We start from the raw sequence: 12,671 nt of genomic DNA, 5'->3' as shown, positions 1-12,671 counted from the left end.
TCTGTTTGGTTACAGCTTCTCGAGGGCCGAGAAAAACTAATTTTGGGTGTGATTTACAGGGCCCCAAATCTTGATAGGGAGTGCAGTAAACTTCTATGGGACGAAATTTGTAAGGCATCTACATACGAAAATGTTGTGCTAATGGGAGATTTCAACTATAGACAGATTGACTGGAGCAATTTGACAGGAAATTTCGAGTCAGGTGACTTTCTTGATACGATCCAGGATTGTTTTTTAAAACAGTTTGTGACAGAGCCAACTAGGGGAAATAACCTCCTTGACTTGGTTCTTGCCAGTAGGGAAACACTAATTAATAATCTTGAGGTTAATGATGAGCTTGGGGAAAGTGATCACAAATCACTCAGTTTTAATATATCATGGAATTCCCCTAATAATGGCAATCAAGTCTCTGTCCCTGACTATCGCTTGGCTGATTTCATAGGACTGAAAAATTACTTAGGTGGGCTGAACTGGAATGACCTGACTAAGGGTCGGGTAGGTGGTGATGGTTGCCGATATGACGCTTTCCAGGGCATAGTTCTAGCTGCTCAGTCAAATTATGTTCCAAATAGGGAAATCAGATCAAACAAAAATAATCCTAAATGGATGAACAATAGATTAAAATATCTGGTTGGTCAAAAGAGAGGCATATATAGGCAAATCAAAAGAGGAGAGGGGCAATTAAGAAATCGATATATTCAGTTAAAGAGAGAAATTAAAAAGGGAATTAGAAAAGCAAAAAGAGATTATGAGGTTAAAGTTGCAAGAGAATCGAAGACTAACCCAAAAGGATTCTTTCAGGTATACAGAAGTAAGATCAGGGACAAGATAGGCCCACTCAAAAGTTCCTCGGGTCAGCTCACTGACAGTGATGAGAAAATGTGTAGAATTTTTAACACATACTTCCTCTCAGTTTTTACACAGGAGGATCCAACGATATTCCAGAAATGATAAATTATGTAGAACAGGACGATAATAAACTGTGCACGATTAGGGTCACAAGTGACATGGTTCTTAGACAAATGGATAAATTAAAACCTAACAAATCCCCAGGCCCTGATGAACTGTGTGCAAGGGTTCTAAAGGGATGTAAAGAGGAGCTTAGCAAACCTTTGGCTAATCTTTTCAACATATCACTACAAACTGGCATGGTGCCAGATAAGTGGAAAATGGCAAATGTGATACCTATTTTTAAAGCAGGTGACAGGTCCTTAGCTTCGAACTATAGACCAATAAGCCTAACCTCCATAGTGGGAAAATTTATGGAATCAATAATTGCCGAGGCAGTTCGTAGCCACCTTGAAAAGCATAAATTAATCAACGAATCACGGCATCGTTTTACAAAGGGGCGTTCCTGCCTTACGAATTTATTAACTTTTTTCACTAAGGTATTTGAGGAGGTAGATCATGATAATGAATATGATAGTGTATATGGACTTCAGTAAGGCTTTTGACAGGGTCCCACATCAGAGACTATTGAGGAAAATTAAGGCACATGGAATAGGAGATATTTTTTCCTGGATAGAGGCATGGTTGACAAATAGGCAGCAGAGAATTTGCATAAATGGGGAGAAATCAGAGTGGGGAAGCGTCACGAGCGGTGTTCCATAGAGGCCAGAACGTTGTGTATCTTTAAAAATAGGTTGGATAAATACATGAGTGGATGTGGGTGGGTGTGAGTTGGACCTGATAGCTTGTGCTACCAGGTCGGTTGCTGTGTTCCTCCCTTAAGTCAATGTCACCTGACCTGACTAGGTTGGGTGCATTGGCTTAAGCCGGTAGGAGACTTGGACCTGCCTCGCATGGATCACTAGGCCTGCTGCAGTGTTCCTTCGTTCTTATGTTCTATGTTCTTAAAAGATCAGTGTTATGTAAAGCCATGAAGCCGTACAGGTAACACAACACAATGAAAGATGGAAGCTCGATTCTCCAATCTGCTAACAACGGGATGTTCTGTCTAATTACACTAATCTAATTTACATATATAATAGAAGCCCAGATACTCTTCTGAGAGTGCGTCTGGACAACTGTTTCCAAGACTCCCAGATGTTGAAGTACGACAATCTCCTTACTTAAAATACGAATTATGGTATTTTTTTTACAGGCACTTAAGCAGCGCATCACCTCTTAAACAGATAAAATTTTAGGCACCAGAAGTAATGAATATGTAAGAGGATTTAAGGTTTCTTAACAAGATCTCTTCAGCAAATGTCTATGGTCAAAGGATGATGCAGGTGATCAAATGTAAAATTCAAATAACTGGTGGTCATCAGGACTACATTCGTATTTATAATTTTTCGTACAGAAAAATTCTTGTTGTAAAGGTTGAGGGAGCAGTGGGGATTTTCAGTCAAAATCTTTATTTTTCAACCGATTTCTTTTATTTTTGGTATACGTTTAGAAGTGCATATGTAAATGAATATGACAAAGTTTCAATAATATTGGCCAACAAACAACAGAGAGAAAAAAATATTTACTGATTTTGACATATGGCAGCAAGATTTCAAAAACTGGAACTACAAGTGGCACTTCCGACAATTCCAACTGTTAGAATACGTCTAACATGAATTTTTGGTGTATGCAGTAAGTGTGACGATCCTGAGGTAGAGGCTGTGAGCAAGAAAAACAGAAGCCACCATTCCCGATACAGCAAGAGAATCACGTAATCTGCTGATTTTAATCGCCACATCACCGTGTAAGCCGGAATGCTTTCAACATAGAATCAACTGTTAAAGCAATTTTCCAGTAATATTCCTCCCGTTATAGAATTATAAATTAGCTGTAAACATTTTTTGCCTTTTTTTTGAGCAGCAAAAATTGATTCCATAAAAATGCACTTTACCATTGTTGGATGCTTCATATCCCTCTGGTCTGTTCCACCAAGAATTACTGAAGCATCCATCTCCTGCGAAGCATCTCAAAAATACTGGATCTGAGTCATGGCATTTATTAATCTTGTTTTCAGCTGAAGGTTCAGCTGAAAACTGAGAACACAATAAAGTCACAGGGATGTTAGCAAGTATTTATTCATTCTTAACGTAGTCAGGAAGTAGAACGATCTGGAGATCAGAGAAGTAGAAGTGGGATCCATACATAGCTTTAAGAAGGTATTATATGTCTCTCGAAGCCAGGAGTGAACCTAATAGAGACCACCAAAGAGGTTGGGCCAGCAGGAGAGAGAAACCCCTGCATTCACATGTAAGTGGAACAAATCTGTGAATACATGCATCCCCCCCCCTCTCCAACACCCCTAGAAGAACATTTCAGAGCTTCAGTATTCCTGACAACAGAAAACCTTAACAACGTCTGCATTACACACAGAAATTTCCTCAAACACTTGATAAATTGAACAGTACAAGTACTTATTGCTAATAAAAATGACACTGAAAGTACAAATATCATTGTTGTCATTAACTTCAACCAACAAATCAGTTTCTACATTTAATTTTGAATCTCCATCCTGAAAATAACTTGGAACTTCGAGAGTTAGCATAACCTAAGACTCTCCTCATTGTTCGTCACTTTGCTGCTGCTCACTACTTATACCCGGTATGAGAAGGAAAGTTTATAACTATTTGTGACTATGAGTCAGTAAGGCCTCTTTCAAATTTTCCAGGCGAACATTGGCTGCACAGATTATTCAGTTGATGTTAGTTTCCAGCGATATACTAGGCAATGTTTCCTCACAAGTCCTTCTTGTATGCCCCCTAACCCAGTCTTCATTACCCTACATTTGCTGTGTTCAAATTCAAGCAACTAGTAAGGTGACCAAGGCTGCATTTTCTCCAGATGCATTTGTAGCATTTCCCTGTCCTTATTTGATTGTATTCTCATTAGTTTGAAATCAGTTAACGTAGATGCATCTGACTCAACACCATCTGATGTATGTGTGTGTGTACTCGCCTATTTGTGATTGCAGGGGTCGATGCATAGCTCCTGGCCCCGCCTCTTTCCTGATCGCTACAACTGTGTGTGTATGTGTGTGTTAGTTACCATTTGGTCCTAGGCACATGTCGATTAGACACTTGGCCTGTTGTATGTGCATGCATGTGTGTGTGTGTGTGTGTGTGTGTGCGCGTGTGCGTGTGTGTGTGTGTGTGTGTGTGTGTGTGTGTGTGTGTGTGTGTGTGTGTGTGTGTGTGTGTGTGTGTGTGTGTGCGTGTGTGTGTGCATGTGTGTGTGCATGTGTGTGAGTGTGTGAGTGCGTGTGTGAGTGCATGTGTGAGTGCGTGTGTGCGTGTGTGTGTGCGTGTGTGCATGTGTGCATGTGTGTGTGCATGTGTGTGCATGTGTGTGCATGTGTGTGTGCATGTGCGTGTGCATGCGTGTGTGTGTGCGTGTGTGTGTGCGTGTGTGTGTGCGTATATACTCACCTAATTGTGGTTGAAGGGGTCGAGACTCAGCTCCTGGCCCCGCCTTTTCACTGAGTGCTACTAGGTCCTCTCTCTCCCTGCTCCATGAGCTTTATCTTACCTCATCTTAAAGCTATGTATGGTTCCTGCCTCCACTACCTAACTTGCTAGGCTATTCCACTTCCTGACTACTCTATGACTGAAGAAATACTTCCTAACATCCCTTTGACTCATCTGGGTCTTCAACTTCCAACTGTGACCCCTTATTTCTGTCTCTCCTCTCTGGAACATCCTGTCTCCGTCCACCTTGTCTATTCCACGCAGTATTTTGTATGTTATCATGTCTCCCCTGACCCTCCTGTCCTCCAGTGTCGTCAGGCCAATTTCCCGTAACCTTTCTTTGTAGGACATTTCTCTTAGCTCTGGAACTAACTTTGTTACAAACCTTTGCACTTCCTCTAATTGTGTGTATGTGTGTGTGTGAACTCACCTAGTTGAGGTTGCAGTGGTCGAGTCCTAGCTGTGTGTGCATGTGTGTGTGTGTGTGTGTGTGTGTGTGTGTGTGTGTGTGTGTGTGTGTGTGTGTGTGTGTGTGTGTGTACACGTGTGTGTGTACTCACCTAGTTGTACTCACCTAGTTGTGGTTGCAGGGATCCATTCACAGCTTCTGGCCCAGCCTCTTCGCTAGTGGCTGCTCGGTCACTCTTCCCGCTCCGTGAGCTTTAAAATACCTCTTCTTAAAGCTATGTATGGATCCTGCCTCCACTACATCACTACCCAGACTATTCCACTTCCTGACATCTCTGTGACTGAAGAAATACTTCCCAACATCCCTGTGGTTCATCCGAATCTTCAACTTCAACTGTGACCCCTTGTTGCTGTGTCCCATCTCTGGAACATCCTGTCTCTGTCCACCTTGTCGATTCCTCTCAGTATTTTATAGGTCGTTATCATATCCCCCTTATCTCTCCTGTCTTCCAGTGTCGTCAAGTCGATTTCTTTTAACCTCTCCTCGTAGGACATATCCCTTAGCTCCAGGACTAGTTTTATTGCAAACCTCTGCAGTTTCTCTAGTTTCCTCACATGCTTGGCCAGGTGAGGGTTCCAAGCTGGTGCTGCATATTCCAATATGGGCCTAACGTACACAGATCCTTTTCCTTGTGTGAGGTTTGTAGGCTCTGACCCCCTGGATTGTACTCTGTCTGTGGTCTTCTTTGCTCTTCCCTAATCTTCATGATTTTCCACTTGGTTGGGTTGAACTCCAGGAGCCAGTTACTGGACCAGGCATGTAGCCTGTTTAGATCTCTCTGTAGTTCTGCCTGGTCCTCGTCCGATTGACGTTTTCTCATCAACTTCACATCATCCGCAAACAGGGACACTTCAGAGTCTATTCCTTCCGTCATGTCGTTCACAAATACCAGAAACAGCACCGGTCCGAGGATTGATCCCTGTCACCCCGCTCGTTACAGGCGCCCACTCTGACACTTCGCCACGTACCATGACTCACTGTCTTCCTGACAGGTATTCCCTGATCAACTGTAGCGCCTTCCCTGTTATCCCTGCCTGGTCGTCCTACTTTTGCACTAATCTCTTATGTGGAACTGTGTCAAACGCCTTCTTACAGTCCAAGAAAATGCAATCTACCCACCCCTCTGTCTCTTGTCTTACTGCCGTCACCATGTCATAGATCTCCAGTAGGTTTGTGACACAGGATTTCCCATCCCTGAAACTGTGCTGGCTGTCGTTGATAAGCTCATTTCTTTCTAGGTGCTCCACCACTCTTTACCTGATAATTTTCTCCAAAACCTTGCATACTGTACACGTCAGTGACACTGGTCTGTAATTTAATGTTTCGTGTCTGTCTCCTTTAAAAAAAAAAAAAAAACTGGGACTACATTTGATGTCTAACATATTTCCGGTAGTCGCTCTGTTTCGATAGATGTGTTGAAGATTGTTGTTGGTACACAAAGCACCTCTGTTCCCTCTCTCAGGACCCATGGAGAGATGTTATCTGGCCCCATTGCCTTTGAGGTATCTAGCTCGTTTAGCAGCCTCTTCACTTCTTCCTCGGTTGTATGTGTTGTGTCTAACACTTGATGGTGTACCCAACCTCTCCGTCTTTCTGGAGTCCCTTCTGTCTCCTCTGTGAATACTTCTTTGAATCTCATGTTGAGATCCTCACATACTTCGCGGTCATTTTTTGTGACCTCCCTTCCTTCATTCCTTTGCCTGATTACCTTTCCTTGACTGTTGTTTTCCTCCTGATGTGGCTGTACAACAGCCTTGGGTCAGATTTGGTTTTCGCTGCTATGTCATTCTCTTGTCTTTGGGCCTCCCTTCTTAACATGTGAATATTTATTTCTGGCTCCACAACTGCTCTCCTTATTCTCCTGGGTCCTTGGTCTTGTGTGTGTGTGTGTGTGTGTGTGTGTGTGTGTGTGTGTGTGTGTGTGTGTGTGATTATTTACCTATTTGCAGTTAAAATAAATATTTGTTCATAGTACATGAATATGTCAAAGCTTTAAACTGAGAGTTCTCTTTCTCAACATTTCTTGTAAAGCATCTTCTTTATTTTCTAGTGTGGTGTTGGTATTACTGTGACTATAGTTGCTGGTGTGAGTCACAAGGTCATCACTCTCAGATAATAAGGAAGAAGCATAAGGAAGTAATTTGTTGTCTACAGTACATAAACAACAGCCACAAATATAATAAATGTAAGTAGTAAGGAATGACTCGCTATGGTGAACAAGGATTTTCACGTTATACCAAATAGATTTTTTTCCTGATCGGTCTCCTCGACACAACAATCTCCGTTGACTACAGTTTTTTTTCTCGACTTATATTTTTGGCGGATAAAATTTCGGTTTCCCCATGAAATTATTATTAATTTTAAACAAAATTCTTTTATTGACTATTATTACCGTCTCCCCACGATCTTAGACGACTCCCCCTCCCAGAGCCCCTCCCCCAACCACCACCAACATTCTCCCCTACCCTCTCATCCCAATAACCTCCACCACCCGAAACACTCCAGTGCTTTCATATGTACCAATCTCACTTCCCATGTCCCATTCCCTCTCATCCCAATCTCCCCCTTAACCTCCCTTCCCCTACCCCACCGTCATCACCCCACAGCCTCTCCTTCACTTCCCTTCAATCCTTCACTCTTCTATTTTATACATTTTTTACATTAAATTCACTAAAAAACCCTCATGACTGTCTTCTTATTTCTGTATTCTAATTCTCGTACTAAAATCCATATTCATTCCTATCTTCTAAATATTCTCATAATATCATCTAGTCTCGGTATAAATTCACTAAAATTTTTGAATAACTCCATTATCTTTTTAAAGTTAATTTATTCGTTAATATTACTAATCAAGTTGGTACACATTTCGATTTCTCAATAAAATTTACTAATTTATTCATCACTAAACTTTAGTTCAATAACCTTTCAAAGTTTCTCACCTAAGTTTTATTCCTTAATATTAAAAATATAAATTATGCATCCAAGTTACAGAATATCAGTATAAATTAACTAAAATTTTTGAACGAAGTTCAGTAAGATTTTAAATTTCCACAGCTAAATTTATTCCATCTTCTCTTCTATTTATTCTGTTCATTTTTCTCTAAATTTATTAAATAAAGCATCCAGCCAACCTAACCTCCATTCCTCATATCAAGTTTCTCTTATTGTCTACGATGCAACATCCCCCCAATGAAAAGCAGGGTGTCACTAGCACGTTAAGAGACCATACAATAAGTGTCAGGGGCCCGAGACTGTTCAACTGCCTCCCAGCACACATAAGGGGGATTACCAACAGACCCCTGGCAGTCTTCAAGCTGGCACTGGACAAGCACCTAAAGTCAGTTCCGGATCAGCCGGGCTGTGGCTCGTACGTTGGTTTGCGTGCAGCCAGCAGCAACAGCCTGGTTGATCAGGCTCTGATCCACCAGGAGGCCTGGTCACAGACCGGGCCGCGGGGGCGTTGACCCCCGGAACTCTCTCCAGGTAAACTCCAGATCACCTCCCCATGATCTTGCTTCACTCCCTCACCCCCACTATGGTGTAGCACAATACCTGCTGTTTCCATAACAGGGCACTCACCTAATTGTACTCGCCTAATTGTACTCACCTAATTGTGGTTGCAGGGGTCGAGACTCAGCTTCTAGCCCCGCCTCTTCACTGGCCGCTACTGGGTCCTCCCTCTCCCTGCTCCATGAGCTTTACCATGCCTCGTCTTAAAACTATGTATGGTTCCTGCCTCCACTACATCACTTGCCAGACTATTCCACTTCCTAACAATTCTGTGGCTGAAGAATTACTTCCTAACATCCCTTCGGCTCATCTGAGTCTTCGACTTCCAATTGTGACCCCTTGTTTCTGTCCCATCTCTGGAACATCGTGTCTCTGTCCACCTCATCTATTCCACGCAGTATTTTGTATGTAGTTATCATGTCACCCCTGACCCTCCTGTCCTCCAGTGTCGTCAGACTGATTTCTCTTAACCTTTCTTCATAGAGACAGTCTCAGTATCACTCATGACAGCATGGCCATGTAAGAGACCCTCTCATTACCACTCATGGCATGGCCATGTTAGAGACCCTCTCATTATCACTCATGACAGCATGGCCATGTTAGAGACCTTCTCATTATCACTCATGACAGCATGGCCATGTTAGAGACCCTCTCATTATCACTCATGACATCATGGCCATGTTAGAGACCCTCTCATTACCACTCATGACATGGCCATGTTAGAGACCCTCTCATTATCACTCATGACAGCATGGCCATGTAAGAGACCCTCTCATTACCACTCATGACATGGCCATGTTAGAGACCCCTCTCATTATCACTCATGACATGGCCATGTTAGAGACCCTCTCATTATCACTCATGACATCATGGCCATGTTAGAGATCGTCTCAGTATCACTCATGACATCATGGCCATGTTAGAGACCCTCTCATTATCACTCATGACAGCATGGCCATGTTAGAGACCCTCTCATTATCACTCATGACAGCATGGCCATGTTAGAGACCCTCTTATTATCACTCATGACAGCATGGCCATGTTAGAGACCCTCTCATTATCACTCATGACAGCATGGCCATGTTAGAGACCCTCTTATTATCACTCATGACAGCATGGCCATGTTAGAGACCCTCTCATTATCACTCATGACAGCATGGCCATGTTAGAGACCTTCTCATTATCACTCACGACACTAAACATTCATGAGAATATTTAGTGAGAAACAACTCTCATAAGACATATTATCCATCACATTTTCTTTAGAACAAGATTATTTTAGACCTTACTAGTTATTACATAAGACGTCTAAGGTCCCACTCAACACCCAACACACACTCCCCCCCCTTCCTCCTTGACGTCTAAGGTCCCACTCAACACCCAACACACACTCCCCCCCCCCCTTCCTCCTCGACGTCTAAGGTCCCACTAAACACCCAACACACACTCCCCCCCCTTCCTCCTTGACGTCTAAGGTCCCACTCAACACCCAACACACACTCCCCCCCCCCTTCCTCCTCGACGTCTAAGGTCCCACTCAACACCCAACACACACTCCCCCCCCCCTTCCTCCTCGACGTCTAAGGTCCCACTCAACACCCAACACACACTCCCCCCCTTCCTCCTCGACGTCTAAGGTCCCACTCAACACCCAACACACACTCCCCCCCCCCCTTCCTCCTCGACGTCTAAGGTCCCACTCAACACCCAACACACACTCCCCCCCCCCCTTCCTCCTCGACGTCTAAGGTCCCACTCAACACCCAACACACACTCCCCCCCCCCCCTTCCTCCTCGACGTCTAAGGTCCCACTCAACACCCAACACACACTCCCCCCCCCCCTTCCTCCTTGACGTCTAAGGTCCCACTCAACACCCAACACACACTCCCCCCCCCCCCTTCCTCCTCGACGTCTAAGGTCCCACTCAACACCCAACACACACTCCCCCCCCCCCTTCCTCCTCGACGTCTAAGGTCCCACTCAACACCCAACACACACTCCCCCCCCCCCCTTCCTCCTCGACGTCTAAGGTCTCACTCAACACCCAACACACACTCCCCCCCTTCCTCCTCGACGTCTAAGGTCTCACTCAACACCCAACACACACTCCCCCCCTTCCTCCTCGACGTCTAAGGTCTCACTCAACACCCAACACACACTCCCCCCCCTTCCTCCTCGACGTCTAAGGTCCCACTCAACACCCAACACACACTCCCCCCCCCTTCCTCCTCGACGTCTAAGGTCCCACTCAACACCCAACACACACTCCCCCCCCCTTCCTCCTCGACGTCTAAGGTCCCACTCAACACCCAACACACACTCCCCCCCCCCCCTTCCTCCTCGACGTCTAAGGTCTCACTCAACACCCAACACACACTCCCCCCCCCCTTCCTCCTCGACGTCTAAGGTCCCACTCAACACCCAACACACACTCCCCCCCCCCTTCCTCCTCGACGTCTAAGGTCTCACTCAACACCCAACACACACTCCCCCCCCCCCTTCCTCCTCGACGTCTAAGGTCTCACTCAACACCCAACACACACTCCCCCCCTTCCTCCTCGACGTCTAAGGTCCCACTCAACACCCAACACACACTCCCCCCCCCTTCCTCCTCGACGTCTAAGGTCCCACTCAACACCCAACACACACTCCCCCCCCCTTCCTCCTCGACGTCTAAGGTCCCACTCAACACCCAACACACACTCCCCCCCCCCCTTCCTCCTCGACGTCTAAGGTCTCACTCAACACCCAACACACACTCCCCCCCCTTCCTCCTCGACGTCTAAGGTCCCACTCAACACCCAACACACACTCCCCCCCCTTCCTCCTCGACGTCTAAGGTCCCACTCAACACCCAACACACACTCCCCCCCCCCCTTCCTCCTCGACGTCTAAGGTCTCACTCAACACCCAACACACACTCCCCCCCTTCCTCCTCGACGTCTAAGGTCCCACTCAACACCCAACACACACTCCCCCCCCTTCCTCCTCGACGTCTAAGGTCCCACTCAACACCCAACACACACTCCCCCCCTTCCTCCTCGACGTCTAAGGTCCCACTCAACACCCAACACACACTCCCCCCCCCCCTTCCTCCTCGACGTCTAAGGTCCCACTCAACACCCAACACACACTCCCCCCCCCTTCCTCCTCGACGTCTAAGGTCTCACTCAACACCCAACACACACTCCCCCCCCCCCTTCCTCCTCGACGTCTAAGGTCCCACTCAACACCCAACACACACTCCCCCCCCCTTCCTCCTCGACGTCTAAGGTCCCACTCAACACCCAACACACACTCCCCCCCTCCCTCCTCGACGTCTAAGGTCCCACTCAACACCCAACACACACACCCCCCCCTTCCTCCTCAAATTCAAATTCAAATTCAAACTTTATTCTCTATAAGTATTACAATGCTGAGTTTACAGAATTTGGTTATTGTGTGGTTTACATGTAGTAAAATAATAATTACAGAGTGCACCACTAGAACGCCTAGCATGGCTAGGCATTTCGGGCAGACTTAGATTAAATCTTAAGTTTAAAATATTACAAAATTATGAGCTAAGTTGGTATTATGGCTAAGTGACTAAATACTAGTTTGTGAGTTTAGCAATGTGAATGCTTTTGTTTTGGCACTATACATAGTTTCAGTATTGGAGTATCACAGGCCAATTTATGACTAGTTAAGATTCATTATTTTAAGATTGAGATTGATATTTCTGTTTATGGTCAAATGGGTGAGTGAGTGTAAGTGTGAACCACCAGGTGGTATTCGTGTAATTAGTTGACAGGGTGCATCAGGGAGATAAGATGTTTTCTGATGGTAGTTTTGAAGGTGATGAATGTGTCTGCAGTTCTAGAGTTTTCAGGTAAGGTGTTCCAGATTTTAGGGCCTTTGACATACATTGAATTTTTGTAAAGGTTTAGTCGGACACGGGGAATGTCATAGAGATGTTTGTGTCTGGTGTTGTGCCTGTGGGTTCTGTCACAACTATCAAGAAAGCGTTTTAGGTCAAGGTTAATATTGGAATTTAAGGTCCTGTAGATGTAGATTGCACAGTAGTAAGTGTGGATGTACTGAACAGGGAGTAAGTTTAGATCTATGAAGAGTGGGGGGGGGTGTGTTGCCAGGGATGGGATTTAGTGATTATTCTTACTGCGGCTTTTTGTTGGGTTATTATTGGCTTTAGGTGTGTTGCTGCAGTTGAACCCCAAGCACAGATAACATAGGTGAGGTATGGATATATATAAGTGAATGGTATAGTGTGAGAAGGGCAGT

The sequence above is a fragment of the Cherax quadricarinatus genome, chromosome 23 (genome assembly GCF_038502225.1).
Source record: "Cherax quadricarinatus isolate ZL_2023a chromosome 23, ASM3850222v1, whole genome shotgun sequence".
NCBI lineage: Eukaryota > Metazoa > Arthropoda > Malacostraca > Decapoda > Parastacidae > Cherax > Cherax quadricarinatus.
The sequence above is the reverse complement of the archived record's forward strand: the minus strand, read 5'-3'. Positions refer to the sequence as shown.